General features: G+C 48.2%; 1 protein-coding gene across 1 annotated transcript in view; it reads right to left on the bottom strand.

The window, feature by feature from the left end:
- The window catches only part of NGEF (neuronal guanine nucleotide exchange factor), a 129,996-nt gene extending 105,475 nt beyond the window's left edge, over window positions 1–24,521 (bottom strand). The window contains exon 1 of the mRNA XM_012434188.2: window positions 24,332–24,521. The gene's annotated coding sequence lies outside the window, so the exon portion shown is untranslated. The remainder of the gene's footprint in view (window positions 1–24,331) is intronic.
- Window positions 24,522–26,535: the final 2,014 nt, after the last annotated feature.

Here is a 26,535-nt window from a genome sequence, read left to right as displayed (position 1 = left end):
CAGAGGTTGCAGTGAGCCCAGATCATGCCATTGCACTCCAGCCTGGGTGATAGAGCAAGACCCTGCTTCAAATATATATTTACCCATTTACCCATATGTGTATATGTACACACACACACACACACACACACACACACGTAGATATAAATAAATATAATTTTTTCAGATCCTTTGCCCATATATATGTATATATGTATTTTCAGATCATTTGCCCATATATAAATATTGACATTTCTCCACAAGATATATGAAGGCTGACCTGATTGAAGAAGGGACTCAAGAGGGAAGTCAGACCGGAGATTTCCGGGCAGAAAAGCACCATGAATCTTAATGCCGCTGCTTTGGTAGTGGGTTGCTCAGATTTCAGCGCTGGGAATCAACAAGTTGGACGTCCACTCAGAGACCTAATTTGAAAGTAGGCAATTACAAAGACGACAGGTGGATGAACTTACAATCATGGGAAGAAACCAGCGTAAAAAGGCTGAGAATACCCAAGATCAGAATGCCTCTCCTTCTACAGGTGATCACAGTTCCTCATCAACAAGAGAACAAGGCCTGATGGAGAACGAGTGCATTCCAATAACAGATTTAGGCTTCAGAAAGTGGATAATAAGGAATTTTAGTGAGCTAAAAGAACATGTTCTAGCCCAATGTAAAGAAACTAAGAACTTTGAAAAAAGGTTTGATGAAATGCTAACGAGAATTGACAACTTAGAGAGGAATATAAGTGAATTAATGGAACTGAAGAACACAATATGAGAACTTAGCGAAGTATGCACAGGTTTTAACAGTCGAATTGATCAAGCAGAAGAAAGGATATCAGAGGTCGAAGACCAACTTAATGAAATGAAACAAGAAGACAAGATTAGAGAAGAAAGAGTAAAAAGGAAGAGCAAAGTCTCCAAGAAATATGGGACTATGTGAAAAGACCTAATTTACGATTGGTAGGTGTACCTGAATGTCATGAAGAGAATGAAACCAAGTTGGAAAATATTCTTCAGGATATTATTCAGGAAAACTTTCCTAACCTAGTAAGGCAGGGCAATATTCAACTCCAGCTAATCCAGAGTACACCACAAAGATATTCCTCAAGTAGAGCAACTCCAAGACACATAATCACTAGATTCACTAGGGTTGAAATAAAGGAGAAAATTCTAAGGGCAGCTAGAGAGAAAGGTCATGTTACCCATAAAGGAAAGCCTATCAGACTCACAGCAGACCTCTCACCAGAAACCCTACAAACTAGAAGAGAGTGGGGGTCAATATTCAATATCCTCAAAGAAAAGAATTTTCAACCCAGAATCTCATATCCCACCAAACTAAGCTTCATAAGCGAAGGAAAAATAAATTTTTTTGCAAACAAGCAAGCACTCAGAGATTTCATCACCACTAAGCCTGCTTTACAAGAGCTTCTGAAAGAAGCACTACACACAGAAAGGAACAACCAGTATCAGTCATCCCAAAAACTTACCAAAACGTAAAGAATATCTCTATAATGAAGAATCTACATCAACTAATGGGCAAAATAGCCAGCTAGCATTAAATGACAATATTGAACTCACAAATACTAATATTAATTCTTAATTTAAATGGATTAAATGCCCCAATCAAAGACACAGGTAAATTGAATAAAAAGTCAAAACCCACCGGTACTCTGTATCCAGATCTATTTCACAAGCAACGACATACAAAGACTCAAAACAAAGGGATGGAGGCAGATTCATCTCTCACAAAATAGACTTTAATAGTAACAAAGACTAAAAGAAACAAAGAAGGACATTACATAATGGTAAAAGGATCAATGCAACAACAGGAGTTAATGATTATAAATATATATGCACCCAATACAGGAGCACCCAGATACATAAGACAAGTTCTTAATGATTTATAAAGAGACCTGGACTCCCGCACAATAATAACGGGAGACTTTGACACCACATAACATTCGACGGATCAACGATGTAGAAAATGAATAGGGACATCTATAATTTGAACTTAGACCTGGAATTAGTAAACTTAGTGAATATTTATAGAATTCTTCACCCCAGGTCCACAGAACATACATTTTTCTCAGTATCACATTACACCTATTTTGAAAGTGACTACATAATTGGAAGTAAATCACTCTTCAGCATTTGCATAGCATTTCACGGACTTAAATGAAATATTGGTTGGCTGTTTGTTTGTTATTTTCTTCCCTTATTCCTTCCTGTCTCCGTTGTTAAGCACAATTATCGGCATAAAAGAGGTTTTTAATACCTATTTTTAGATCGCATTCCAGTCCCGGCAATAGAGCAAGAATCCTGTTCTCTCTCCCCCTTTTTCTTTCTCTTTCTTTCTCTCATTAAAAAAAAAAAGGGGGGGCCTGCAAAAATGATACGTAATCAAATAAACCAATCTTTTATTTTACAGCTTCTGGCTTTTGTGTCCTATGTAGAAAGAATTTTTCATCTTATTACTAAAATAGGGTATTCTATTTTTAGTATTCCTATTTGTTTTAAAGTTCTGATGAATGTGAAATTTATTTTATTTTTTGCCTGATTGTACCAACACCATTTATTATCACTTGTGGAATCATCTTTATCTTCTCCCTCACCCTATGCCCAACACCTAGTTCCTAGGGGCTATCATTCTAACTTTCCAGTATTTTGATGTTATCTGTCTTCTTTCTCCTCTCACTGTGACCATCCCAGTTCAGGTCTCATCACTTTGTGCCTATACTCCCGGCCTCTGCCCTTCTCCGCCACCACCAGAACACTTTCCTCTAAGATAGCTCTTACCATGTCACCTCCATGTTTGCTGTTTACAGAATAGTCTTTGGACTTACTATGGGATTCAGGGCTTATACCACGTGGTCTCAATCTACCTGTATGCTCTTACTTTTCCCATTACACAGTCCTTCTCTTTATCAAGTTGGGTGGTCCATCAACTCTTAAAATATTATGCTTTGGGCTCATCCTACCCAGCACCTCTGCCTAGAATGTCCCTCCTACCTTTCCCTTCATCCCTTTCTCTTTTTTTCAGACAGAGTCTCACTCTTGTTGTCCAGTCTGGAGTGCAGTGGCAAGAATTTGGCTAACTGCAACCTCAACATCCCAAGTTCAAGAGATTTTCCTGCCTCAGTCTCCAAGTAGCTGGGATTATAGGTGCCCACCACCACATCCAGCTGATTTTTGTATTTTTAGTAGAGATGGGGTTTCACCACATTGGTAGGAAAAAAAAAAAGATATATGAAGGCTAATAAATACATGAAAAGGTGCTCAACATCATTAGCCATCAAAAATGCAAATAAAAGCCACAATGAGATACCACTTCACACCCACCAGGGTGGCTGTTAAAAGAAAGACAGATGATAAGAAGTGCTGGTGAGGATGTGGGGAAATTGGGATCCTCATGCACTGCTGATGGGAATGTAAAATGGTCAGGGCACTTTGGAAAATAGTCTGTTAGTTTCTCAAAAGATTAAACATAGAGTTACCATATGACTCAGCAATTCTCTTAAGCATGTTCTTAAGAGACATGAAAACATATATCCACACCCAAAGTTATACGCATTTATAGCAGCATGAGTCATAAATGGCAAAAAGTGTAAACACCACAAATGTCTGTCAACCGATGAATGGGTAAGTAAAACGTGATCTGTTCATACGGTGAAAGATTATTAAGCTATAGAAAAAGTTTTCATACATACTACAACATGAAGGAGGCTTGAAGACATTCTACTAATGAAAGAAGCCGGTCAAAGAGAACCACGTATTGTATGATTGCATTTATATGAAACGTCCAGAACAGGAGACTCCACAGAGCCTGAAAGCAGATGAGAGGCTGCCCAGGACTGGTGGGCTGTGGGAGCTGCAGAATGAGTGACCGCAAATGGGGATGGGATTTCCTTTGGGAAGGTGAGAAAATGTTCTAAAATGGCGCAATTTTGTGAATATACTAAAAACATTGAGTTGTACACCATCAATGAATAAATTGTGCAAAATGTAAATTTATTTCTATAAAATTGATATTAGGCTGGGTGCAGTGGCTCAGTAATTCTGGCACTTTGGGAGGCCAAGTTGGGTGGATCACTTGAGATCAGAAGTTCAAGACCAACCTAGCCAACATGGTGAAACCCTGTCTCTACTAAAAATACAAAAATTAGCTGGATGTGGTGGTGGCTGCCTGTAGTCCCAGCTACTCGGGAGGCTGAGGCAGGAGAATTACTTGAACCTGGGAGGTAGAGGTTGCAGTGAGCTGAGATCGTGCCACTGCACCCCAGCCTGGGTGATGGAGTGAGCCTTTGTCTCAAAAAAATTTTGATATTAAAAAAATAGAGGGATATCAATAGAAGTTTTGAACACTGGTTAACAGTTGGGGGAAAATATCAACTTAAGCCTTCATAATAAATTTTCCAATTAAACTCCAAAGGAATTAAAGCATTAAATATTTTCTTCAAATCACAGAACATTTTGAGAAAGAATATGGTGGTTCCCACAGCTTGCAGCATAGCACCGGGGAAACTGAGTGTTGGCAGCAGGAGTGGAGCCGGCCAGGCCTGGCTTGTCATCCCCATTCAGGCCTTTGCTGGCTGAACGTGCTGAGCATGTAGGTTCCCCTTGAGACCTCTTGTTCCTTCATTGTCTCGCAGGGATGACAAATGTTATCTGAGTCCTGGGACTGATGTGAGGTTGCAAACTGCTGGCACTCAGTGTGTGGGAGCTGTTTTCTTTATGCGTTATTATACAAAGCAACAAAGAAGATACTATTCCACCACAAATATAGTACATACATATATAATATGTGGATATATATGTACATATACATATATGTATAACTCCACACACATATTTATGTATATAGTATACATATATGTATAATACATATATCATACATATTATGCTATTGCATGTATTATATGTGTATATAATACAACATATACAGATGTATTATATGTATTATACATATTTGTATAAATATTATATATTTATATATGTATTATATAATTACATATTACATATACACATAATTATATAATACGTATTATAGACATGCATAATATATAATATATAAACATATAATTATATAAGACATATACATATGTATATTATAATATACATATTATACATATGTATATTATATGTATACATATATGTGTATATAATATAATACGCATATGTATAATATGTATATGTATAATACACATATAATAACACCCAGTTTTCCCAGTGTTATATGTATGTATACATTGTACATATGTATAATATACATATGTATAAGTATAATATATACATATGTATAATAGATGTATAATATTGTATATATTATATGTATATATAATACAATATATTATACCTATGAATTATATGTATTATACATATTCGTATACATATGTATATTTGTATATGTATTATATAATTATATGTATATGTATTACATATTATACATATATAATATATATACTGTATACATATGTATAATATATGTATATGCACATATAATACATATATGGAGATATATATATAACTTATGCAACACAGCATAAATCTGAAAGGGGACAAAAGAAAGAATAAAAGGGTGTGAGCATAAACTTAAAGGGGATAAGGTTAAGAAATTCGTATTACGAAGACGCTAGTGTGGCTGGTCTCAAGTTTCCCTAAGCTTCCTGGCAGTCAACATGAAAAGGAGCAATGTGTCATTGGCTCACCCTACTGCATTCAGGCATAAAAACTGACCAATTGCAGCCTGGCCAACATGGCAAAACTCCGTCTTTACTAAAAATACAAAAATTAGCCAGGTATGGTGGCGCACACCTGTAATCCCAGCTACTAGGGAGGCTGAGGCAGGAGAATCGCTTGAACCCAGTAGGCAGAGGTTGCAGTGAGCCGAGATTGGGCCACTGCTCTCCAGCCCGGGTGACAGTAAGACTTTGTCTCAAAGCAACAACAACAATAAAAACTGACCAACTGCTGGGAGAATGTGTTAGAGCTAAGGCTGCAGGGATTCCTACCAAGGGCTCTTATGAAAGAGGCAGCGGCAGGCGGTGATTCTCACGTTTATAAGAGCTCGTTAAATACAGTCTTCCCTCAGTAATCATGGGGGGATTGCTTTCAAGATACTGAAATTCATGAATGTCCAAGTCCCTTATGTGAAATAGTGTAGTATTTGCATAGAACCTACAGAGTATAAACTGATGGCTTGACATGAAAACGCAACCAAGCCAAAAGTAATTCTTCATGGAGATGACACAGTCTGAGGACTTCTCCCTGATCCAGGGAGAATTTTAGAGAGTTTTGGAAGGAAGGATGGACCATCGATCTTCTCCACGGTGAAGGCCGCGATCAGTGTTTGGTGGAGACTATCTGGCAATCCAGCTCACGGATAAACACATAGAGGTGGCTGAGGAGCTTTGAACCTGCTTAATGGCCTGAAGACTCTAGCTTACGGGCAGATACGGGACAGACCCACAGAACTTCATTCCCTGCTGTCAAGGCCCTGAAATGTTTAGCCTGGAAAATTCCTAGCAGGTGAGACCAGAGTCTTCCTTCAGCCTCCAACCCACACCCCAACACCAGGACAAAACATGAACAGAAAGTCCCGCCTTGTGCAACGTGACTTCCTTCCTAGATAAACTCCTTGTGAAACAGCCGCCCTACAGGTAACTGAACGGGGCAGCTTGTTCTCTGGATGTATTTTCTATAAGCCTGGGAAAATGTGGAAGCAGCGGCATGTACAAACACAGCAGCGGGAGATTTTAATGCACTGGTTAACACTTCTTTTCTCTGGTTTTAATTCACCAGCTTGGCCTGTTGTCTGTTGAGGCCACTTTTAGGGTGAATTTGTAAAACAATTTTGGCCAAGAATAAAAGAAGGCCCAACTTTTTACTCTCTGGAGTAGGGGGCAGACCCCCAGGTCATCCCCATGTGATTTCAACCAATTATTTCCAGGAGAACAGCAGGGACCCAGGCCAGAAGGGGTGATTGTGATTCCGCACGGAGATAAGCGCTTTCCATCCAGCTTGTTTCATCTTAACAACAACCTGGGGGGCAGGGTGGGAGTGGGGTGGCTTCTATTGAATCTGAGACTCAGAGACACTCAGTAACTTGTCCAGGATCACACCGCTAGTAAGTGGCTGAGGTGGGATTCAAACCAGGGCCTTCCAGGTCCCAGAAGAATGGAAAGGCTGGCATCAGCACAGGGAGGAGGAGAGGCTGCCTGCGAGGTGGAGCGGGGAGCTTGTGCTTAGCAAGCGCAGCTGCCCTAATCAAAGAGCAAAGACCAGGGACAGTGCAGCCAGGCACAGAGCCAGAGGCCAGGATGAGACAGCCCTGGCTCTCTCTGGGGAACTGAGCCCTGGGACTCACCAGCCGGCTCATGCCAGCTGGGGGTCTGCAGTCCGCTCAGCAAAGCTCTCTCTCCATGCTGGGTGGAGCCTTCTACACGGGGGGTCCTGGGCAGTTTGGGGGCAGGGGTTCAAGGCAGGGCAGGTGTCCTGCCCACAGTGGCTGTGGTGGTGTGTGGGTGGGTGTCCTCCTGCTTCTTGTGCAACTTTGTAAGTGCTAGGTGGGTCTTCTCTCTTCTGAGGTCTAACACCCCTAGGAAGGTGTTCCATCCCAGCCTGTCCTAGCAGGACTTGAGGCCAGGTCTCCCTGGGAAACTCAACACACCCCAGGAGCCTCTGGTCCTACCTGTAGGGCGATGCTGCATTCCTAGTTCACGGTACGAGGTTCTTTTTTTCTTTTTTTTGAGATGTCGTTACCCAGGCTGGAGTGCAATGGTGCGACCTTGGCTTACTACAACCTCCACCTTCTGGGTTTAAGCAATTCTGCCTCAGCCTCTCCGCGTAGCTAGGACTACAGGTACGCACCACCACACCCAGCTAATTTTTTTTTTTTTTTTTTTGTATTTTTAGTAGAGACGAAGTTTCACCATGTTGGCCAGGCTGGTCTCAAACTCTTGACCCCAGGTCATCTGCCTGCCTCGGCCTCCAAAAGTGCTGGGATTACAGATGTGAGCCACTGCACCCCGCCTCACAGTATGAGGTTCAATACGGCTCCTCAGTGGGTGGGTTCTGCCACTCACACAGTGAGCACGGCTGTGGGCCGCACCGTGCTAGGCCTCTGGTCATGAGACACACATGGCTTCCTGGTTTGGGACCCCCGCAGAGCAGGCAGAAGGGAATTTTCTAACATTCCCCGTCTTTCCAAACTGGAGCTTGCCTCTCCTCCAGCCTCTTTTCCTTCTGGAAGCTTCCCGCACCTGAGCAGTGTTAGTGCAGGAATTAAATGAGGTTACCATTCGGAGCATCGCAGAGACTCGCATGGCGATCCTCCCAGGCTGATCTCTTGATTATTTGCAGCCAAGTAAATGATCTGCTTTTTTAAAATAGTTTTTACGTTTTGTATGTAAAGAATCAAAGATTGTAAAATGTCTATAATGCTCAATATAAAAATTGGATGTAGGCGGGACACAGTGGCTCACGCCTGTAATCGCAGGGCTTTGGGAAGCGGGCAGATCACCTGAGGCCAGGAGTTCAAGACCAGCCTGACCAACATGGAGAAATCCTGTCTCTACTAAAAAATACAAAATTAGCTGGGAGTGGCGGCACTTGCCTGCAATCCCAGCTACTTGGGAGGCTGAGGCAGGAGAATCACTTGAACCTGGGAGGCGAAGGTTGTGGTGAGCCGAGATCACGCCATTGCACTCCAGCCTGAGCAACAAGAGTGAAACTCTGTCTCAAAAACAAAAGAAAAGCACAAACAAACAAACAAAAATCAATAGAAAAATTGAATATAGAGTTTTAAAAAAATCAAAGTGTCCATCAGAGCCTTCCCCTAATGAATGACATCTATGTTGCAGTGTGTGGGGGGACTGGCAGGTGGAGCTGCTGATTCCTGTCCCCTCTGGGCATGCTGGTGACAGCAGCCACTCTCAGCCAGGTGGGAGAGGAGGGGGGAGGAGAGGGGAGGGGAGAGGAGGGGAGAGGAGGGGAGGGACACCTATTTTATTAAAGTGAAGCCCAGCAGCTGCCACCACGGGTTACTGTGTCTTTCACATTTCCCTGCCATCAGACAGGGCGTGAGCCAGAGGGCGAGAGCTGGGGCCAAGGACCGCGCCTTCTAGGGTGAGCCTCCGCCCTTGGCAAGCTCCCACTTGTGGGCAAGGTCTACTATCCCAGCCAGAGGCGGGAGGGCCAGGGCTGCTGAGTTCCCAGGCCCAGCGCAAAGCAGACGCTACGTAAAAGTGATGGAACCCATCTCCAAAGCCCAGCGGGGATATTTATGTGCAGGAGCCCGCATGCCACACTGGGTCTTTGTTGAATACTAGTAACTGGGTCATTTGCATGTCGGGGTTGCTGTGAACTCGCCTATAAAGCCACGGTCAGGGAAAGTTGTAAAAAGCTCTGCTAAAAATGGCAAAGCAGTATTAGTGTCTTAGTCTGCCAACGCTGCCATAAGAAAATACGGTAGACTAGGTGGGTAAACGACAGAAATGTATTTTCTAACAGTTTTGCAACTGTAAGTCCAGGATCGGGTAGCCAGCATGGCCAGGCTCTGGTGAGGGCCCCATCCTGGCTTGCAGAGGCCGCCTTCTCTTCATGTCCTCACAGGGCCTGTCACCCACGCTGAGGGCAGTGGTGCCGTCGTAGCTCACTGCAGCCTCCACCGCACGGACTCAAGTGATCTTCCCACCTCAGCCTCCTGAGTAGCTGGGACTACAGGCATACACTACCATGCTGGGCTAAGTTTTTGTATTTTTTGTAGAGATGGGGTTTTGTCACGTTGCCAGCCTGGTCTTGAACTCTTGGGCTCAAGTGATCCTCTTGCTTCGGCCTCCCAAAGTGCTGGGATTACAGGTGTAAGCCACCATGCCCGGCCTCTTCCTCTTTTTATGAGGGCACTGATCCCATCACGGGGCCCCACCCTCATGACCTGGTCTAAACCTAAATGCCTCCAATGCCATCACACTGGGGGTTAGAGCGTCGACAGCTGAATTCTGGGGGGAGACAAACATTTAGCCCATAACAACTGGAGAAGGAATGCAGGGGACACTTGGATTTCTGGTTGGGAAAGTCTCCGTTTAACATGATTTCTCGAAATGGCGCTGGGAACCAGTGTTGAACCAGAGGTAGCCATCCTACCTTCCTGTTCCCGAGCCCCTTCCCAGGGAACTGGCTTCCCAGGAATCAACCCAGAGGCTGGGATGACCCCACCAGTTTCCCCACTCTGGAGGTGAGGACTGGGGTGAGATTGCGTGCAGCTGTGGCAGGTCCCAGGTGTGAGACAGACCCCTCGCTCAGGCCCAGCAGAGCAGGCAGGAGGCAACTCCTAACATCTCTCATCACCCCAACATAAGCCCTTTGGCCTCTCCCTTCTGGAAGCTTCTCTCAGGTGTGCAGTGCTGGCAGCATCAAAGCATCTTTGCACATCCTCATGTGATCCGGTGAGTCTCCCCACGGGCCTGTAGGTAGGGGGAGGTGACTCAGATCTGAGGAAGGTTTCCTGAGGACGAAAGGTGAGCCGAGGAGTGGGCCCGAGGGACTCAGGCATGGACAGGGTGCTGGGGCCTCGGTGGGGGGAAGAGAGGAGAGCGGGAACAGCCAGCGAGAATGGAAGGCAAGAGGGAGGCAGAGGGTCACAAGGCCGCAGGGGCTATGGGGCAGAAAGGCCGGGATTTCTATGCTGGCTTGGGTGAGTAAGTTATTCAAGAGGGAGATGATTTTTAAAAATGAGCAGTAGCCTGGCCAACATGGCAAAACCCCATCTCTACTAAAAATACAAAAATTAGCCAGGTGTGGTGACGTGTGCCTATAATCCCAGCACTTTGGGAGGCCGCAGTGGGTGGAGCACCTGAGGTCAGGAGTTTGAAACCAGCCTGGCCAATATAGTGAAACCCTGACTGCACTAAAAATACAAAAATTAGCTACGTGTGGTGGTGCTGTAATCCCAGCTACTTGGGAGGCTGAGGCAGGAGAAGCACTTGAACCCGGGAGGCAGAGGTTGCACTGAAGGGAGACCGCACCACCGCACTCCAGCCTGGGCAACAGAGCGAGACTCTGTCTCGAAAAAATAATAATTAAATAAAAAAATAAAAGCGAGCAGTAGTGGCAGGGACGTTGGGGGCTGTGGTTTCTCCATCCGTCTCTCATCTAAAATAGTCATAAGATGTGCATTAACCCTAGATCCTCCCGTCCTCCTTCCAGCTGCATGGGAGTTGAACCCAAGGCTGTGAGGTAATTTTATGAGGAACAAGAGTCAAACGTTAAAAAAATCAGTAGTTTCATATTTTATGTATTCTAGAAAAAATCCAGTTAGCACATCAAACCTGTGATTTCACAGATATTAAAGCTTAGGATGAAAATAAATGAAGTAAAAATTTAATTTAAAGGCAATCTGTCGAAAATAATAGGACAGGCAGTACATGGACATGTTGAAAATTATAAATGTGGCCAGACACGGTGGCTCACGCCTGTAATCCCAGTGCTTTGGGAGGCAGAGGCAGGAGGATCACTTCAGGCCAGGAGTTCGAGACCAGCCTGGGCAACATAGCAAAACCTGTCTCTGCAAAAAATAAAAAATTAGCCCAGGGTGGTGGTGCATACTTGTAGTCCCAGCTACTTGGAATGTAAGGCGGGAGAATTCCAGGAGCCCAGGATGTTGGAGTGAGTTATGATCACGCCACTGCACTCCAGCTTGGGCAACAGAGAGAGACCCTGTCACACGCACACGAAATATTGTAAATGTGGAAAGCAATCGATTGACATTTGGGAAACACCAGATTGAAATGACCTGGGTGAAGCAGACATCAGAGCACATTTCTGTTCTGAGCTAAGACTTTCCTCCTGCCTTCATGCCAGCCTAGTCCAGTGTGAGCAGTGGCAACAGCATTTGTGAACTCTAAAGAAAGGCAAATTCTTGGGCCATACCTGGAGGCCTGGAGGGTAGGGCCCAGGCCTCACTGTGACAAGCCCCTGAGGCACTCTAAGGAGTCTGGACCCATCTTACACTGACCTCAGCGAGTCTGCACACCTCTGGAAAGGGGACGTAGAGTGTGTGTTTGTTCGGGTCCAGGGGAGGGTGCACCCCTTTCACCAAACCCCAAGAGGGTCACGAGCCTCGGCTCCCTAAGGTTCCTGCAGTCCTGTTTAGCTGACGGGTGATTGCCCGTGCCCAGGAATCCATGTGCGTTCATCGTAAATAACCCAAACCCTCCTGGGAGGTGGGAAGGCATTCCTGGTGCATGCAAGACAGCTCTGGTGGTGTTTGGGGCCTCCCCACCCCGAGGAAGCCCTCTGGGACCGCCTGGTGGCTGCCCCACATAAGACTGCCTAGCCTCCAGGCCAATGGCCTCTGCTCCCAGACCCACAGCAGCGCGGCGCTCTTGCTGTCTGATGGTGCTCCCGGCCTGTTTCTGATCCTTCCTGAATTCTCCTTCTCCCTCTCTTGGCTTTTCCCTTCAAACGTCTCCTGACTAGGTTCTGGCTTAGATGAACGCTCAGGTGTCCGCCTGGAGCAGCCCTGCCTGCACCTTCCCTTTCCCTCCTGGCTAATATCCTCTAAGGCTCTTTCCTGGAGGACTCCGCCCCATCTGTTCCCGGGCTGGCCTGAGAAGCCACTCCACACACAGACCACCCTGCCCTCCGAAGTCCCCGCCGAAGTCCGTGGAGAAGTCTGTTCACGCATCAGCTCCTTTCTCTTCTAGCAAATGTTCACTGAACATCTACCTGCCTGGGGCCAGGACAGACACTAAAGGCCCAGCCCAGCAGGCCAGATAGTCACAATACAATACAACATAAAAGTGCCACGCTGAGGCCATCCAGGAGGCCCCCTGAGTCCCAGCCGTGGGTATCTTGGGTGTTCTAGAACTCGGCACACACCGCAGATGTTCAAATCACATTTCTCCGATATTGGAGGGTGCGCTCCCGGCCCTGGCTTGTTGCTCCAGCTTGGCCCCTGTGGCGTGGCCCCTGAATTGCCTCTTTAACCAACGGACCTGACATTTAATGCATGTTGGGGTTTTCTGCCTCCTTGCCTGGGTGAGGGCAAACAGATGTCAGTGATTCATAGTCACTGTGCAAGACAGGCCAGCAAGCTGACTTCCCTGCCACAATCATGCCATAACTTCTCCAGGACCCCCTGCCTCCCACCTTGCCTGCCCCTCGGTCCTTGTACCCAAGTCCTTGAGAAAGATGGAGATGGGTAAGAGAACTTTCCAGCAGCCCTTGACCCTGCAGCCCTGCAGGTGACTGCCCTCCTCTCACCCCCTCCCTTCTTCTGGGGACTCCACCCTCTACTCTGCTTCCCAAGGACCCCTCCCATGCTCCCTGCTTTCCACCGGGCTTGCACACCTGAGCATGTCATTGGGACAACCGCTGCCCTCTCTCGGCCTCCTCCAGCCCTTCCCCCAGCCCATGGTCACAGCAGCAGCAGCACTTCTGGTCTGGACTCCAGGCTGATCTAGGCTAGGAGCCACCCTTCATGCCCTGGAATCTGCACTGCCCTCCAGGGCCCACTTCCGGTCTAGATAGGCCATCAGGGCAGAAAGATGAGGTGACTGCTGGGAACCCCAGAAAACACCCAAACTTGGTTCTTTGTGGAAAAACACATAGTGCGTTATGTCACACCCATGCTCACAACACTCCTTACGGTGTTCAGGATGCAGCCCAACACCTTCCCCGGCCCCTCCCTTCCCTTCCCCTTCCTCCTGCTCCCTCTCCACTCACTCCCCATTGCTGAGGATCAGGCTGGGCTTCACCTCAGTTTCCCTTCCTCACCCTGCTGGGGGCCTTTCTTCGGGGCTGCATGGACACTTGGTTGAGGCAAAGGCCTTTTCCCGGCCCCTCCCCCAATCCGGGAGTCACTGGTTTAATGATTTTGAGTGAGCTGCATGCTGGGTGCTGGGCTGTCAGCTTCCACCATGAATGTGCCCGGGGTGCCACTGACAGCTGCCTCCAAGCCCCAGAGCCCAGACCCTGACTCCGAGTCCCATCCCAGAGGCACTGCCTCCCCCGTGCCTGCTCCCAGGCCTGGGCCGGCTACTGCACGCCCTTTCACATGGGGTCTCTCTAGCCTGGTCACTTTCTTGCAGCCTTTCCCTGCTTCCTTCCCCCACACAAGAGGATGAGTCCTCTCCAGGCAGAACATGGGCCCTGGGCAAGAAGGACGTCCAGGACTGCTCAGCATGGCAGAGGTGACCAAAACAGGGACCATCTCAGAGCCAGGGCACTTAGACCTCTGACCAACAGATGCAGGCCATTTGTGACAGGTGGCACCCCTTCCCATTTGCAACCCTGTCATCCACTCAGGGATCTGGGAAGGACCTGATTAGTGTTTCTCATTTGATTTGATTTGATTTCTATTTTTTTGAGATGGAGTTTCACTCGTCGCCCAGGCTGGAGTGCAATGGCGCGATCTCAGCTCATCACAACCTCTGCCTCCTAGGTTCAAGCAGTTCTCCTGTCTCAGCCTCCCGAGTAACTGGGTTTACAGGCATGTGCCACCACACCCAGCTAATTTTGTATTTTTAGTAGAGACAGGGTTTCTCCATATCGGTCAGGCTGCTGGTCTCGAACTCCTGGCATCAGGTGATCTGCCCGCCTCAGCCTCCCAAAGTGCTGGGATTACAGGCATGAGCCACCGCATCTGGCCTGTCATTTTAAAGAGGAAGAGGCAGAGCCTCCACCAGTACACCTGCTCAGAGTCACACAGATAAGGCACAGCTCGTCCCCTTGGTTCCCAAGCACCTGGCTGCTCATAAAGGCCTCCTCCCTGCCCAGACCCATATACACGGCTGCTGGGAATGTAAATTAGCACAGCCTCTATGGAAACCAGCATGAGGATTTCTCAAAGGGCTTAAAATAGAGCTACCATCCAATCAATCAATCCACTTCTGGGTATCTACCCAAGGAAAAGAAATCATTATATCAAAAAGATACCTGCACTTACATGTTCGCCACAGCACCATTCACAACAACAAACATGGAATCAACCTGTGTCCCTCCGTGGATGACTGGATACAGAAAATGTGGTATATAGACACCATGGAATACTATGCAGCCATAAAAAGAGTGACATTGTGACTTCTGCAGCAACATGGGTGGAACTGGAAGCCATTATCTTAAGTGAGATAACTCAGAAAGTCAAATACCACATGTTCTTCCTTATAAGTGGGAGCTAAATAATGTGTACACGTGGACGTCAAGTAGAGACTGACAGACATTGAGGACTCCAAAGGGTGGGAGGCTGGGAGAGGGTGAGGAGTGAGAAATTACTTAATGGGTACAATGTACAAAATTTGGGTGATGGTTACACCAAAAGCCCAGACTTTGCCACTGTGCAATATATCCATGTAACAAAACTGCCCTCGTACCCCCTAAATGTATACCAAAGAAACACACTTCCTTCCTACTGGGAATGGCAGGTCACATGCACATGGACCACCTTTCACTGCTCCTTCGTCGTGACAGACATTACTAATCTATCATGGCACACTTTCCCTTCCAACCTAGACTGGGTCTCATCCTCAACAGATTCTGCAGGCAGCCATTAGCATGGATCAGCACCAACACATGGATGCCCCCAATGTGCTATTTCTGGGATACTGACTGCTAAGTTCCCAGCCTGAGCAGCTATGGGGCTCTGAGTGCCCCATGGTTACAACTGGGAGGGCTGGAGCTGGCAGGGCCACTCCTCAGATGTGTTCCCACAGGGAGAGTACAGTGAGGTTGGAGCAATGCCCTGGGGCCATGTCTACACCCCCAAAACACAGCCCTGAGCACCGGCAGGAAGCAGCCACTCCACCAAACAATTCTGCCCAGATGCTCGGCTGGGAAGGTGAGGCTCTCCTGACCCACAGAACCACTCCTTCCAGCGTGGATGCCCGTGTGCTTACAGGCTACCTTCTGTGGCAAAAAGTTAAGCATCTTGAGATGGGGAGATTATCCCAGAGTATCCAGATGGACTCAGCATATACAAGGCTCCTTATAAGAGGAGGGCAGAAGAGTCAGAGAGAGGTTTTAAGATGCTATGCTGCTGGCTTTGAGGATGGAGGAAGAGGCCACAAGCCGAGGAGTGCGGGCAGCCTCTGGAGGCTGGAAAAGGCAGGGAACAGATCCCTTCTCAGAGCTTTCAGAAGGAACCAGCCCTGCCAGCACCATGGGTTTAGCCCAGTGAGAGCCACGTTGGGCTTCTTGTCTTCTAGAATTTTAAGATGACACATTTGCACTGTTTTTTGTTTTTGTTTTTGAGATAGAGTCTTGCTCTGTCACTTAGGCTGGAGTGCAGTAGCACGATCTCAGCTCACTGCATCCTCTGCCTCCTGGGTTCAAGTGATTCTCCTGCCTCAACCTTCTGAGTAGCTGGAATTACAGGCATCCACCACCACATCTGGCTAATTTTTGTAGTTTTTGTAGAGACAAGGTTTCGCCATGTTGGTCAGGCTGGTCTTGAAGTCTTGACCTCAAGTGATCTGCCCACATCAGCTTCCCAAAGTACTGGGATTACAGGCGTGAGCCACCTCGCCTGGCCTGCATTGTTTTAAACCACTGTTTGTGGTAATTTGTGACGGCAGCAATTGAAAGCTGACACATTCTTCTTACTGATGGAGCACGCTCTATGGGGTTCATCACTATTAGGTTCCCCAAAACTCTTTCCACACCAGCATTTACCAAGCCAGTTTTTGAAAAATTTGAAACATCAGGGTTTTGCTGGAAAAAAATGCCTTCACTTCTCAAGAACTATTATTCACTGGAGGGAAGTCATCATTGGGTCTAATGTGCAGGTGCCTCTAGGGAGATTTGGGGGTTGTAGAGGCTTCTGGGGTGATGACAGGTAGGCTTGAATGGCATCATCAGAAGAAGGGGCTGTCTCCAAGTTAGCCAAGCACAGAGCATGTGGAGCTGGTTTGGCGAATCGTCCCAGGCAGCCAGTTCTCTTTATTTTTATTTATTTATTTATTTGAGATGGAGTTTTGCTCTTGTTGCCCAGGCCAGAGGGCAGTGGCATAATCTCAGCTCATCACAACCTCTGCCTCCTGGGTTCAAGTGATTCTCCTGCCTTAGCCTCCTGAGTAGCTGGGATTACAGGCATGCGCCACCACTCCCGGCTAATTTTGTATTTTAAGTAGAGACAGGGTTTCTCCATGTTGGTCAGGCTGGTCTTGAACTCCTGACCTCAGGTGACCCACTCGCCTCGGCCTCCGAAAGTGCTAAGATTGCAGATGTGAGCCACCACGCCCGGCCACCAGTTCTCTTTATATTTGAGGGTTCTTGTGTACACATTCCTGTTTAGTATTCAATCCTCTAACTATGTGCACTGATAAATTCACTGATAAATGCTACTGAAAGTTAACTTTTGTATTGGAAAAAGTGATCTGTTTTTTTTCTCAAGCTGTATCAGGATAATAATAGCTAAAATATCACCCGGGCCAAGAACTATCTATGCACCATCTCATTGAACACTCATGGCGATTCTGTATGATCTTTACTGCACTCGCCCTATTTCTTTCACTTTTACAAAGGAGGACATGGAGCATGGTGGGTCAGAGAGGTTGACCACTAATCCAGGGTCACACAGCCAGCAGGTGGTGGAGGCAGGATTCAAACCCAGGCAGCCCAGCTCCAGCAAAGTGCTTAGGAGCGTGATTTCTAAACTGTTTCTCACCACCTTTAATTTAAAACATGTTGGGCCAGGTGCAGTGGCTCACGCTTGTAATCCCAGCACTTTGGGAGTAGACTGCTTAAGCCCAGGGGTTCCAGACCAGCCTGGTCAACATGGCCAAACCCCATTGCTAAGAAAATACAAAAATTAGCCAGGCGTGATGGTGCATACCTGTGGGTCTCAGCTCCTTGGGAGGCTGAGATGGGAGGATCTCTTGAGCTTGAGAGGTCAAGACTGCAGTAAGTCATGATCCTACCACTGTCTCAAATAAAGAAATAAACAAATAAATACAATTCAACTTTTAAAGCAAATAGCCTTTCTCAAGAAAACAGCCTTGAAGATTACAGAGATTTTGGAGGGGGAGCAAAGGTGGATAATGGCCCAGCCTAGGTTTCTAGGAAGAACCCCTTGGCCCGCCAGGTAGCCACCAGTTAGCTCTGTGTCTGAGCCCAGCTCGGGCTGGCCGTGGGTCTCCAGTGGGGACAGCTCACGAAGAAGAGCAGTGCAAATTGATGCCTAGCGAAGGCTGAGAAAGGGAGGAGGATGCACATCAGAAGCTTTTAACCTGGCAGGACCTCAGCACTGTTCCCATGAGAAGATGCTGGCTATCTGTGCATTCTATTTAATTTTGGAAATTTCTGTGATATTTCTCTGATGAATACACAAATCAGCTGTAATAATGTTTTCCCAAACACAGCCTAGACAAGCCTGTTTATTTTAGATCGAACATCCAGATGACTTCATGATGACCCTGAGCTCCATTTCTTACCCTTGAGTTGGAAACCAAGGTGGCCAATGGCAAATGACTTTGCTCTTGATTCAGGACTCATTCCAAAGAGGCCAGAAACCTGTAGAAAGTTGCAAGTGCCTTATCTGCTATCTCAGGCGCTAGGAAAAGTTGTCCAGGTGCCAGATGCCCTTTTCAATACAGAAACAAACAACTCTAAAATCATTTTAAAGTCCAAAGCTAATTTCCTAAAAAAGAACTTGGCAGAAAGGAAGGCTTTCCTCCAATGCTCAAGAATCTACCGAGGAATGTTTTTCTCACTCAGATGAGAGCGAAACTGTCTTCATCCTTGTCCTCACCCTCATGAGTGGATTTATGACTTGAGAGCATCCTGAAAAATAAAGCCCATATTCAAGGGTTCTAAAAACTTCAAATACTTGGCAATTTTTCACCCATTGGTGGGATTAATGGGAATCCGTTTTGGCTCAGCAGTGCTGAGTGTATCGGCTGAGAGGAGTAAATTGAGTTTTCTTAATCTGCTTAGGTGGATTGCAGCTGCTGGGGCCTGAAATGATGGCGGAGGGCTTGGGAGAGGAGCAGGGAGTTTTGCCATCTTCTCACTTTGGGCCTAGAGTGAGCACCCAGCAATTGCTTGTTGACGGGCTGCTTGTGGTATTCACCAGGGATCTGGCCTTCCTGGAGTTCACTCTCGTGGTAGCCTGCCGGTTGCTCTAACCTGTGCTTATGATAGAGCAACACTTCCCGAGTCAGCTCCTTGGGACTGACTCTGGCCACTTTGCGGCGGGACCTGGGAGTCAAGGGCCTTAGGTCCAGCTTGCCCTCCTTATCCCCCGTCCCTGCCCCTGTGGTTCCCAAGCTTCTCTCATCCCTTGAAGGGCACTGTCCAAGTTACTGTCCTTTGGAAAGCCTATATTTGGAATTATCTGTCTCTGGTAGGAAACATACACATTAAATGAATGAATTGGCATCTCCATTTCTTTTTAGTTTTTCAAGAGATATTTCTTTTGCCTTTTTTTTTTTTTTAAAGAACTGTATCAACTTCACCTTTTTTTTTTTTTTTTTTTTGAGACGAAGTCTTGCTCTGTCACCCAGGCTGGAGTGCAGTGGTTCGATCTCAGCTCACTGCAACCTCTGGCTTCCGGGTTCAAAGGATTCTTCTGCCTCAGCCTCACGAGTAGCTGGAATTACAGGCACCACACCCAGTTAATTTTTATATGTTAAGTAGAGGCAGGGGTTTTGCCATGTTGGCCAGGCTGGTCTCCAACTCCTGACCTCAAGTGATTCACCCGCCTTGGCCTCCCAAATGCTGGGATTATAGGTGTGAGCCACCACCTCCAGCCCATCTTCATCTTTTTTTTTTTTTTTTTTGAGACAGAGTCTCACTCTATTGTCAGGCTGGAGTGTAGTGGCGTGATCCCGGCTCACTGCAACTTCCGTTTTCCGGTTTTAAGCAATTTTCCTGCGTCAGCCTCCCGAGTAGCTGGGACAATAGCCACGCACCACCACACCTGACTAATTTTTTGTACTTTTGGTAGAGACGGGGTTTCACCGTATTGGCCAGGATGGTCTTGATCTCTTGACTTCGTGATCCACCTGCCTCGGCTTCCCAAAGTGCTGGGATTACAGTTGTGAGCCACCGCACCTGGCCCATCTTCATCATTTTCAAGTGTGCAGTTCAGTGATAATAAGCATCTTTATATCCTCTTTCACTCCTTCATCCCTGCCTCACTTCCTGGCCTCCAGTAACCACCAATCTACTCTTCGTCATCACGAAACCCACCTCCCTTTTTTTAGCTCCCACATGTGAGTATGAACACGAGATATTTGTCTTTCTGTGCTTGGTTTATCTCATTTGACATAATGGCCTCCAGTTCTATGCATGTTGCTGCCAAATCTCCTTTTTATTTATTTATTTATTTTGGGAGATGGGGGTCTTGCTGTTTTGCCCAGGCTGGATCTGAACTTGCCATCGTCCCGCCTCAGCCTCCAGAGTAGCTGGGACTCCAGGACGCACCACCGCACCCGGTTCATATGTCCATTTTTAAACTCCTGAGCAACTTGGGGCTGGGTGCAGTGGCTCACACTTCTAATCCCAGCACTTTGGGAGGCCGAGGTGGGAGGATTGCTGGAGCCTAGGAGTTGGGGATGAGCCTGGACAAGATGGTGGGACTGCATCTCTACAGGAAAAAAAAAAAATAAGTTAAACTTCTGGATGATTGGCGGTCAGAGCTTGTAGCTGTGGGAGACACGGTGCTGGTACATGAAGCTCCAGCCCAAAGCGAGGGCAACTGAGGCACAGTCAGCAGGTGCAGGGTGCAGAAGTGAGGGACGAATTTACCATGGGGCATGCAGTGGCTATCCAGACCCCCAGGCTGATCTCTGTGGACCTCTGGGGTCCTGGCTTTTTGGGTTGGGCCACCCACTCCACCTCCCTCTGCTCCACCTCCCCCCCACTCTACTTATCTTGTCTCTGTTTATTATTATTTTTGAGATGGAGTCTCACTCTTGTCACCTAGCTTGTAGTGCAATGGAGCGATCTTGACTCACTGCAACCTCCACCTCCTGGGTTCAAGCAATTCTCCTGCCTCAGCCTCTCAAATAGCTGGGATCACAGGGGCCCATTACCGTGCCAATTTTTGTATTTTTAATAGAGACGGAGTTTCACTATGTTGACCAGGCTGGTCTTGAACTCCTGAACTCAAGTGATCCATCTGCCTCGGCCTCCCAAAATGCTGGGACTACAGGCATGAGCCAGTGTGTCTGGTCAGCATCTCCCCTGTCCCTGCCTCCACTGGGCCTGCCCCTTCCCTGCAGGGCTCCCTTCCTCTTGCTAAAACCCTGCTGTCCCTTCATCTGGAATGTGCTATCAGTGAACGTACGCTATTTAAAGAATTTGTAGCAGTCAATTAGAGTGAGTATGAAGAAAATGACTACCTTATTTTCAAGGTTAGAGAGCCTTGCTTTATAATACATCAAACCATAGCCCTCAGTCTTCTCCCGCTCCTGGAAAATCATTAATAAGCGATGGAAGATGGTTGAATGATGCCCAGCACAGAAGCCTCCTCCTCCAGGCAGGCCTCGCTGATCATCCATTCCTTTGAGGATGCCCACCCTCCTCGTTTGAACATGTGATTGTTGTTTTTCCTCCTCCACAGGCAAAGTGAGTTGAGGCAGAAAGATTGAGAGATGGCCTCACCCAGGCTTCCAGGTCCTTAATCAACTGCCCGAGCTAGTTTCCCAGAAGCAGCTCGTGAGGGTGCTCGGACCCTGCGTGGTCTCCCAGGGTGCTGGCTTCCAGGACGGCTGCCAAGCACAGGGAGCTCACCTGCCAGCGAGTTGCTCGTGGCAGTACGACTGAAGCCCTCGGCCTCCTGGAGCGGGTCCTCCAGTCTGGAGGCAGAATTCCACCCCCTGGTCTGACCTCTCTCAAGGTGGGGAGAAGTGGCCCCAGGCCAAGGTAAGGAGTTTCTCCTCAGGCCCAGCAGCCTCCAGAAGATGCCATCGTGGTGGCACAGGGGGCTTAGGGGTGGGGAGAAGGCAGTTCTGAAAAGAGGTGGGTCCTCCAGGCTGAGGTGGAACCCTCTGCTCAGCTGGGCCACAGCATCTGTCAGCCTCGGGATCCTCCCATAGTTGTTGGGGTGCCAGGGGTGTCATGCTCTTCTCACAGAGTGGGGTTTCTGGCCTGGCCTCAGGGGTGTGGGACCCAGCATTGCTTTGTCTTCTCCACCAGCCTGAGGGCCACCATTGTCCCATCTGTGTCCCCAGGCCTACTTCAAAGCCCCATGCATACCTGGTGCGCAGCAATTATCTCTGAAGGAATAAAGGAGTTTTTGCCATTGGGGCCGTGCTAAGGGGTGCCTTCAGAGCATCAGAGCTGACGCCTTACCCGGGAGGGAATGGGCCCGCGCAGATGGGGAAGGGACATCATCTTGGGAGACGGGATGCTGGTGCTGGTGGCTTGCCAGCTTCTTGGGACAAACAGCAGCTCCTGTGTCCCTGGTAGAGCCAGCAAGCCTCGGTGGTTAGATTTGGTCTCCTCTGAGAGGCTCTGGGTGGCCCCACAACGTCTGGGCTATTTTGTTACTGGTGCAAGATTTGGGTCTCCCACAGGCCAAGGGAAATTCTTAAAGCAATGGAAAAAAGAAAAGAAAAGACAAGAAAAGAAAAGAAACAGAGACAGAGTTTGCCAGTTGGCCCATGTTGGAGTGCAGTGGCATGATCATAGTTCACTGCAGTCTTGAACTCCTGGGTTCAAGCGGCCCTCCTGCCTCTGCCTCCTGAGTGGCTGAGACTACAGGCGTGCACCACCACACTCAGCTCTTCTTAAAGCAATTTATCTTCCCCCATCTCTAGCCTCATCTGCGTCCCCAGTCCCACTGGGGCAGAAAGCTGTGGAACGTTACTCACAGTGTCATCGGTATCAGCCCCTGGCTTTCCTGTGGGGAGCCCCTCCCTGGGAGGGGTTGCCGTGACAGTCTGGGCTCCAGAAAGGGGTGTGGGAGGAGATGGCAGTGGAGGGAGGTGGTCTGTGGTCTTCCTTCACGGACCAGAAAGCTTGGCCGCCAAGAGGACACTGGCTTCTACCTCCCCAAAGCTAAGCAGTGCCAAGGGGCAGCCTCAGAGATGGGCAAAGGGGAAGCCTAAGTGGCGAGAGAGAGAGAGACAGAGAGAGAGACAGAGAGAGAGAGAGACAGAGAGAGAGACAGAGAGAGAGACAGACAGAGAGAGAGAGAGACAGAGAGAGACAGAGACAGAGAGAGAGAGAGACAGAGACAGAGAGAGAGAGACAGAGAGAGAGAACGAGAGACAGAGAGAGACAGAGAGAGACAGAGACAGAGAGAGACAGAGAGAGACAGAGACAGAGAGAGACAGAGAGAGACAGAGACAGAGAGAGACAGAGAGAGAGACAGAGAGAGAGACAGAGAGAGACAGAGAGAGAGAGACAGAGAGAGACAGAGAGAGACAGAGAGAGAGACAGAGAGACAGAGAGAGAGAGAGCGGGGGGCGGGCAGGGAGGACAAAGACACATGGCAAGTGTCCCAACCAGAGCATTCCCACCGAGGCCTTACTGCATCAGGGATTTTCCCAAAACGCAGAACTGCATTTCCAATCAATGGAACATAGCTAAGCTGGCAGAGCTGTCACAAGCACAGGAATCTCAAGTCCCGCTTCTATGCAGCCAGAGACTGTGTGACTGTCCCAAATTTTAAATCGGGATAGAAAATAATCACCTACCACTTTCACATCCAAGAAAACCGTGTCCTCACACATCTGAGCCACGCCGAGCTTTGGCTTGAGGCCAGCCGGGTGCACAACTTGGGAAGGTTCTGAGGGGCGGGGCCTTCTGTCTTTCTGAAAGGGGCCCCTGAACAGGAGGGGGCAGCGCTGGGGGGCTAAAGCGCAGTGGGCTGTCGCTTCACGGCTATGACTTCTGTTTTCCAAGTCACTTCCTGACCCTGAGATTGGAGCCCTGGGCACTTCCGTTTACATCTACACTTATTATCAGGGCTGGCGTCATGGGTGTGGGCCCCGTTCTTAGGAGGTCCCCTGGCTTGCTTTAACGTTCTGCTGTTGTCGTTTTGAAAGTCTTACGATTTTAACAAGGGGCGCTGCATTTTTATATTGCACAGAGCCCCGCAATTATGCAGCCATTCCTGCTTTGGATCTCATGTGCCCCGCAGCCATAATGGCCAGGCCCGGGAAGGAGTCCTTACCCTGATTCCCAGATGGTGAGAGCGAGTGCCAGAAGGGCCAGTGCTGAGGCCGAGACCAGGCGGGATCCCTCGGGTGAAATCCAGGGCTGCTGTTTCTCTTGGGGGATGCTCCTCAGTGAACGGACGGGTGCCCATCTCCTCGCCTACCTGTCCCAGCAGTAACCTCTGTTCCATCTCTAGTTTTATCTCATTTTATTTATTTAAAAAACCAGCAAAACCATTCACTCACCTGCCAGCGAGGAGCTTGTAAGGATTGGGCTTCCTCGGAGAGCTGTTCCTCTCTTGTCCTCTGTCCTGTCCAGGCACCTGAGAGCAGGCTGGTGTGTCCCCAGCTAAATCCACAGGCCCTTCCCTCTGTCCCAGAGAGCCTACGGCCAAAAACTTTGTCCTCTCCTGGAAAAGCCTCACTGGGAAGCGTTCCTGACCTTCAGACCTGCCTCTGCCCGTAGCTGGCCATGAGCCCATAGCGATCACTTCCGACCTGGCTGGGTGTTTACCTTCCTGGGGGTCATGGGCTGAGCCACGGTGGCAGCCACACACCTGACACAGAAGTGGTGCAGGAGGGAAGGGCCATCCGAGGGCAAGGCTGGGCATGGCTGGAATAGCCCCCACCTGCCCAGGGCAAGGCGATGCTGATCGTCACACCAAGAGGGGCCCGGGGCACACCTGGCCCACCAACACCTGGCATTGGCCAGGCCAGCTGCACAGCCCTCAGATCTGAGATTTGGGAAAGGCTTTGGGGTCCTCCAGGGTTCTAGTCACTTCCTGCCATGGCCATCTGGCCTCAACTGGATCACTTCCAGGCATGGAACACTCACTGCTGTAAGGGATCTTGCTCTGTTGTTATTATTATTATTATTATTATTACTGCTAATAGCTTCCTTTTATTCAGCGCTTACTACATGAAAGGCACTGGGCTGAGTACATGGCATAATCTCTTTATGTAATCCTTGTGTTGTCACTATGAGCAGAGAATTATGCCCATTTTAAAGATGCAGAAACAGAGGCTCAAGAAATGGATCATCTTGCTCAAAGCCCCACAGCTAATAAGTTGGGCATCCAGGATTCAAACCCAGGCCAACTAGTATCAAAAGCACTACCATCATTTGCCAAGTTTGATTGCTACATTTATCTTTACATTAAACTCAAATCAGTATTTCTGTTAGCTATCTGTTCTGGTAACGAATTAACTCAAAGTGTGTGGCTTGAAACAACACCCTTTGTCATGTCAGTTTCTGTGACTAGAAGTCTGGGCGCTGCTTGACTGGGTTCTCTGTCCAGGGTTTCTCACGGGTTGCCCTCCAAGTGTTGGAGGGGCTGAGGCCTCACCTCATGGCACCACTGGAGAGGATTCACTTCCAAGCTGCTGGTGTTGGCAGGATTCAGCTCCTTAGGGCTGTGGGTTGGATGCCTCAGCCCATCTCAGCTGTCAGCTGTGGCTGCTATCAGTCCTCTGCCATGTGGGCCTCTCAACCCTGGCAGTTTGCTTCATCGGAGAGGGCCATAGAGAGAGTCTGGGAAGAGGGAGGTCACAGTCTTTTGTAATCTACTCAAAGATGTGTCATTCCATCACTTCTGGCATATTCTACTCATTAGAAGGAAGTCATCAGGCACAGCCCACACTCAAAGGTAGGGGATTATACAGGGCACGATAGCAGGGGTGGGGATCCCCGAGGGTCATCTTTGAAAGCTCCTACAGACATCTGATTGCTACAAAACATGAATTTCAGTTTTGTCTCTGAAAGCCAGACTGAAGTAGTCTCTCATTCATTCCCTCACCCAGGCATCCATCCATCCATCCACCCACCCACCCACCTACCACCCATCCATCCACCCATCCACCCATCCATCTATCTACCTATCTATCCATCCATCTACCCAACCATCCATCCATTCATCCAACATCCATCCACCCATCTATCCATCCATTCATCTATCCATCATCCACCCATCTACCCATTCATCCACCCATCCATCTATCCACCCATCCATCCACCCACTCACCATCCATCCATCCATCCATCTACCCACCATCCATCCATCTACCCATCCATCCATCTATCCACCCATCCACCCATCCATCCATCCATCCATCTACTCACCATCCATCCATCCATCCACCCACCCATCCATCTACCCACCATCCATCCATATACCCATCCATCCATCCATCCATCCATCCATCCATCCATCCATCCACCCATCCATCCATCCACCCATCCACCCATCCATCCATCCACCCACCCATCCATCCACCCATTCATGCCTCCATCCACCCAACCATCTACTCATCCATTCATCCACCTGCTTATCCACCCATCCATCTACTCATTCACCCATCCACCCACCCATTCATCCATCCATCCACCCATCCACCCACCCATCCACCCATCCATTCATTCACCCTTCTATCCACCCACCATCCACCCATCC

This window comes from Aotus nancymaae, unplaced genomic scaffold (assembly GCF_030222135.1).
Source record: "Aotus nancymaae isolate 86718 unplaced genomic scaffold, 86718_ANA_hifiasm-v0.15.2.pri h1tg000008l, whole genome shotgun sequence".
NCBI classification, from domain to species: Eukaryota; Metazoa; Chordata; class Mammalia; order Primates; family Aotidae; genus Aotus; species Aotus nancymaae.
This window is presented reverse-complemented; position numbering and strand designations above follow the sequence as displayed.